We start from the raw sequence: 6,000 nt of genomic DNA, 5'->3' as shown, positions 1-6,000 counted from the left end.
TATCATATGCGGTTTAGCCATTGTCCATATGTATAAGTCTCTCACTCATTAATAAGGGAGCCAGCAGAATCATAAAACGGATTTCTACCAGTTCTGAAAAATGATATTTATATAATCGCTGGGGAAAGGAATGCTGAAATAAAACTGCTAAGTTGATACAAAACCTGTTAATTTTTCTCAGAAAAATGCAACCTTAACCTTTGGAATTTTATCTATCTGTCTATCTATCTATCTATCTATCTATCTATCTATCTATCTACACACTGAATTCCCTGCCCCTTTTTCCCCTAACACCTCATCAGTTTCCTACCAATTGATGTTTGATTTCATCCTTTTGTAAATCTTCTGGGCCCTAATCAATTGTTATTCAAACAAAGTTACACTTCCTGTGGGTGTCAGATGATCAAGTAGGCTTATTACAAAATTCTCTAGAATGAAACTAATAAAAGTCACAAAATATTATCTTTTGACTTTTTTCCAAGTTTTGAATAAAATTTTAGGTATTTTCTCATTTAATTTTCACCACAGTCCAATGCAGGTAACTCATTGTAGTAGTACAATGATTATCCCCATTTCCCCAATGAGAAAACTGAGCCACACTTTCAGTAACTTGAAGAGTAACCAGTAATTCAACGACAGCCACAGAATGGCTGAGCACTGGCTGTACTGCCGCTTTAGGTTATAAGAGTGAGGGAAGGCCTGCCACGCTGCAGGTTTCGGGCAATGAAATTATTTTTTCCACTGCTTTATTTCCACCCATTTATCTGGCTTCTAAATCCAAAATCCTTTTCTAAGACAGTTCACAGGGGTGGAGGGAAGAGGCTGGGCTGTGCTCCACATGAGGCTGCCTTTGCTAGCTGTGCTGTCTTGAGCAAGTCATTTATTAATTAGCTTCCTGGCCCTCTGTTCTTCGCTTGTAAAAGAGCTGGAACCGCGTTCTCGGTGTGCAGGTGCTGGTGTGTGGCGCTGGGGTAAACTCACAAAATAACCGTTGAGGCCGGGCGCGGTGGCTCACGCCTGTAATCCCAGCACTTTGGGAAGACGAGGCGGGCAAATCGCTTGAATTCAGGAGTTCGAGACCAGCCTGGGCAACATTGTGAGACCCTATTAATACAAACAACAACAACAATAATAACCAAAAATAGTCCGTCGTGGTGGCACTCGCCTGTGATCCCAGCTACTCCGGAGGCTGAGGTGGGAGAATGGCTTGAGCCCAGGAGCGGAGGTTGCAGTGAGCCGAGATCGCGCCACTGCACTCCAGCCTGGGCGACCGAGTGAGATCACGTCTCTAATAAGAAAAAGACAAAAAACACAAAATAACCATTGAAAGATAGCGTCGTCGGCTGGGTTCACCACATCCCAGCGCACGCCGGAGCAGGCTGTAGCAGTTTTAATTAAGTGTCTATAAAGAAAGCTGCCTTCCATCTTCAGTGGCGCCGCCTCCCACTTCAGTCCCCTTCTCGGCCCCACCCCAGCCCTTCCCTCGTTGTCATGGAGGCCCCAGGACGCCAGAGCGGGATAGTTCCGCTCCCGCGGCACCAGAGGCGGGGCACGCAATGACGCATGCGCTCGCTTGGCTGCCCTGGCGCCGCGGTGGCTGCCGGGACTGAGCTCCAAGCACCCGATCGGGAAGTGGCGGGCGGAGTCCCGGGTCGAGTCGCCACCTCAGCTACCGCCGCCGCCGCCGCCGCCGCCAGTGGCGAGACCCCGACCTGGCGGGTCAGCGCTGGGCGTGCGTGCGGGCAGGCGGGGGCGCTGACGAGAAGCAGGAAGAGGGTGCAGTGCCGGCGTGGGCGGCCGGCCGAGGCGGAGGCGCAGGAAGCGGGCGGCGAGTCGTACGAGGCTGCCCTTCTCACTCAGGTAGGGGCTGCGGCCGCCGGGTGAGGGGCGCGGAGCCCCGGCTTGCTGTTCCCTGGGACGCAGGCGCGCCGCCGCCTCCCGGGAGGCTGAGCGTGACCTCCAGCTCACGGGAAGCTGGGACCGCCGTTCTCGAAGCGAAACACCCAGCACGCGAACCGTTCCCCGGAGCATTGTCTTTAGGCCAGAGGTTCATTGAGCAAACTTTTGGGTTGCAAAGAGGGAAAATTCGCGGTCTGCTGCCTGACTGTGCCTCTTCTAAGCCTCCAAGTTCACGGGCGCGGTAGCCAAGCGAACCGTGTGTGGAGTTTGAGCAGCCGCGGGGTCCAGCCAGCTCAAGGCTGTGATTTAAAATGATGCTCATACGCGGACTGCTTTCTAGGCTACCTTTTGGAGATTTGGTTTGTGATGATCCCTAAACTTTAACGATAGTAGTTGATTTCTGCAGTCTAAACAACGCTGCGGCCCCCTTTTCGCCCACCTCCCCACTTCCGTCATTTAAGGGCGAAGCAGCCTGCTTTTCATAGCCGGGTCCTGAGGTGCCAGGGACACTAACGAGGCTGGGTAAAAGTGAAAGAGAGGGGAAGTAGTAAGGTTGAAAGAGGTCGAATGGTGGCAAGAATCGTGGGCTTGGAGGCAGATTTCAGTTTAATTTTTGGGTTTTCCCTGTCTGCCCACGGAGGAACCAGCCAACTCCTTGAGTTGTGGTTTTGTTTAATTGTAAAATGGACATGGTGATGTAGCCTGTTTACTCCATAGGGGGGTCCAGAGATCTAAAACTTAGTACACATATTGGGTAGTCTTTGAAAAAGGAGGAAAAGTTAGGCCGAGCACGTGATGGTGAAAGACAGACATTGCGAAGCCTTCTGCTCCAGATGCCTTTGAACGTTCCCGAACCTCATAGGTGGCCTTTGTTTTAAAGGCCTTTACCAGCGTTCCAGGTCTGGTGTAAGGAGCACTTGAGTTAGGATTCAGGAGGTTTGGGTCCTGGCCCTGGCTCTTCCATCTGTGCGACCTTAACCAGACAGCTTCACTTCAGATTTCACGTATTAAAATAGGAATAACACTAATACCTGTTTGCTCCTAGAGTTGCGAGGGTCAAATACTGTAAGCATTTAGTTTGTTGTAAACTGTACGGCTGTATTTACTTTTTTTTTTTTCTGAGACGGAGTCTCGCACTGTCGCCCGGGCTGGAGTGCAGTGGCGCGATCTTGGCTCACTGCAAGCTCCACCTCCCTGGTTCAAGCGATTCTCCTGCCTCAGCCTCCCAAGTAGTTGGGATTACAGGCACCCGCCACCACACCCGCATATTTTTTAAATTTTTAATGGAGACGGAGTTTCACCATGTTGGCCAGACTGGTCTAGAACTCCTGACCTCGTGATCCGCCCTCCTCGGCCTCCCAAAGTGCTGGGATTACAGGCGTGAGCCGCTGCGCCCGGTCTATTTAAATCTTTTAGAGTAATTTTTTTAAAGTCCAGATTGAGGTCCTGCCTTTGCAACGTGAAATAAGACACAAATGTTTCCTGTTCTAGAAATTTACAATCTACTTTTTGCTCCCACCTTCTCACTTGACAATTCTCCTTTCTTCTTGGCCCCACGCTTTCCCTCCTCCCAAGGCTGTCTCCTACTTTCCTCAGCCCGGTAAATCATTCCCTTCTTTCAGATCCAACTCAAAATAGTAATACTGAAATAACATGTTTTTATGACTTTACTGTTTAAAAAATAACATACACATTTTCTCATTCTTAACAATTGGGCTGGATGTGGACGGCTTTCATAGCGTCCTCATTTCACTTATGAAATTGAATGTAGAGGCCTTGTGGGTTGCCTAGCCAGGTGGCTTTAGGAATTGAAACTGAGGGCGGGTGCGGTGACTCACGCCTGTAATCTAAGCACTTTGGGAGGCTGAGGTGGGCGGATCACTTGAGGTCAGGAGTTCAAGATCAGCTTGGCCAACATGGTGAATGAACCCCGTCTCTACTAAAAATACAGACATTGGCGGGGCGTGGTGCTGCGCGCCTGTAGTCCCAGCTACTCGGGAGGCTGAGCCAGGAGAATCGCTTGAGCCCAGGAGGCGGAGGTTGCATTGAGCCGGGATTGCACCACTGCACTCTGCCAGCCTGGGTGGCAGAGCGAGACTCTGTCTCAAAAAAAAAAGAAAAAAAATTGAGAGAAGGCAGGTTTTTGATTCACCGTCCAGTGATTGTTCACGCCTTAATTGAAATTCAGTCTGATTATTTCTTATCAATGCTTATATTTAAAATTTTTAGCTCAATGCTTCCATTTTCTCAAATCTAAGCAGCATGTAGACAAGGATTTATCTTCCGTAACCTTTCAAAGCTTAGAGCACAGTGCCTTACAAACAGAAGATATTTAATAAAGGCTTGTGAAACCAGTAATAATGGGACCAGAGCAATTTAAAGATGATGTTCCATGTGTTGTTCATTTAACAAATATTTATTGAGCTATCTGTGCTTAAAAGCTTTCAAAGTATGAGTCTTTTTCCTCCCAGCTGACACTAGTCTTAACAGTGTCAAATTCATTTATATAGTCAGCTTGAGGTCTTCATAGACCCTCCGTAGGGTTCTAGCAGAGTTCAGAAGAGAGGTGTGTTTAGAATTCTTGTTGGTTGACCTGTAGCTTCCCTGGTTGTAGTGAAATTGCTTTGAGTTGTAATTTTAGAACTAGACAAACAACAACCACAACATAGAAGTTGCCTCAAACCACCTCCCTCCAAATTGGAAACTTTCTGTAGACTTTTTTTTTTTTTTTTTTTGAGACAGAGTTTTGCTGTATCCCCCAGGCTGGAGTGCAGTGGCGGGATCTCAGCTTACTGCAACCTCTGCTGGACTCAAACAATTCTCGTGTCTCAGCGTTCTGAGTAGCCGGGACTACACATATGTGTCACTATGACCGGCTAATTTCATAGAGATAGGGTTTCACTATGTTGCCCAGGCTGGTCTCTCAGCCTCCCAAAGTGCTGGGATTACAGACATGAGCCACTGTGCCCGGCTCTCTGTAGACATTTCTAACAAATAGTATAATAATTCAGCCTCTTCATCACTTAATAATTGAGAGTTCACCAGTTTTAAAAATATGCCATTTCATTTATAAGCAGTTCTGATGGTTCTCTTTTTTTGCAGTGAGCCTAAATCCACCTTCTTCTAATTTCTGCCCTGTAATCCTCATGTTTCTACAGCAATGTTGTCCAATAGAAATATAATGGGAGTGGGAAGTGTGAGCCACACGTGTAATTAAAAATATTCTAGGCTGGGTGCAGTGGCTCATGTTTGTAATCCTAGTGCTTTGGGAGACTGAGGTAGGAGGATTGCTTGAGGCCAGGAGTTCAAGACCAGCCTGGGCAACATAGCAAGACCTTGTCTCTAAAAAGTTTTTAAAAAAATTAACTGTGTGTGGTGGCATGTACCTGTAGTACTAGCTAGTCAGGAGGCTGAGGTGGGAGGATTGCTTGAGCCCAGGAGTTCAAGGCTACATTGAGCTATGATCACACCACTGTACTCCAGCCTGGGCAACACAGTGAGACACTGTCTCTTAATTTTTTTTTAATAGCCATATTTTAAAAGAAAAATTGGTGAAATTAATTTTAACATTCTATTTAACCCAGTATATTCAAAATAGTATCACTTCAACATGTAATTAATGTAAAATATCTCGTTAGTAATTAAATAGCTTTTTTCTTTATACTAAATCTTTGAAATCTTGTGGGTTTTTACACTTGAAAGTCCATCTCAATTTTAACTAGCCACATTTCACGTGTTTAATAGGCACATGTGGCTAGTGGCTAATATATTGGACAGCACAGTTCTGGAACTTTAGGGAATAATTCTGTTTCTTTTCTTTCTTTCTTTTTTTTTTTTTTTTTTGAACAAGGGTCTTGGTCTGTCACCCAGGCTACAGTGCAGTGGCGTTATCACAGCTCACTGCAGCCTTGACCTTCCAGGCTCAAGTGATCCTCCCACTTCCGCCTCCCGAGTAGCTGGGACTGTAAGCACACATCACCATGCCTGCCTGATTTTTTGTATTTTTTGTAGACAGGAGGTATTACCATGTTGTCCAGGCTGGTCTCCAACTCCTGGGCTCAGGCAGTCTGCCCACCTCAGCTTCCCAAAGTGCTTCAGCCA

At 47.0% G+C, this 6,000-nt stretch overlaps 1 protein-coding gene and 1 long non-coding RNA gene across 9 annotated transcripts in view; one reads left to right on the top strand and one right to left on the bottom strand.

Moving 5' to 3' along the window:
- Positions 1-729: 729 nt before the first annotated feature.
- On the bottom strand, positions 730-1,588 carry LOC134810846 (uncharacterized). The gene is made up of 2 exons (XR_010159480.1): positions 1,322-1,588; positions 730-1,104 (listed from the first exon to the last, which is right to left on the bottom strand). It is a non-coding gene; the product is annotated as an uncharacterized LOC134810846 (long non-coding RNA).
- Positions 1,550-6,000, top strand: part of GTF2E2 (general transcription factor IIE subunit 2) — a 79,766-nt gene continuing 75,315 nt past the window's right edge. For 7 of the 8 annotated variants that reach the window (XR_010159478.1, XR_010159477.1, XR_010159474.1 and 4 more), the window contains exon 1: positions 1,585-1,860. The gene's annotated coding sequence lies outside the window, so the exon portion shown is untranslated. Of the gene's footprint in view, positions 1,861-6,000 lie in introns of all 8 variants that reach the window. The other variant, XM_001168104.4, reaches the window with a different exon arrangement.

This window comes from Pan troglodytes, chromosome 7 (genome assembly GCF_028858775.2).
Source record: "Pan troglodytes isolate AG18354 chromosome 7, NHGRI_mPanTro3-v2.0_pri, whole genome shotgun sequence".
NCBI lineage: Eukaryota > Metazoa > Chordata > Mammalia > Primates > Hominidae > Pan > Pan troglodytes.
Note: the sequence above shows the minus strand (reverse complement) of the source record. Positions and strands in the feature narration are given on the sequence as shown.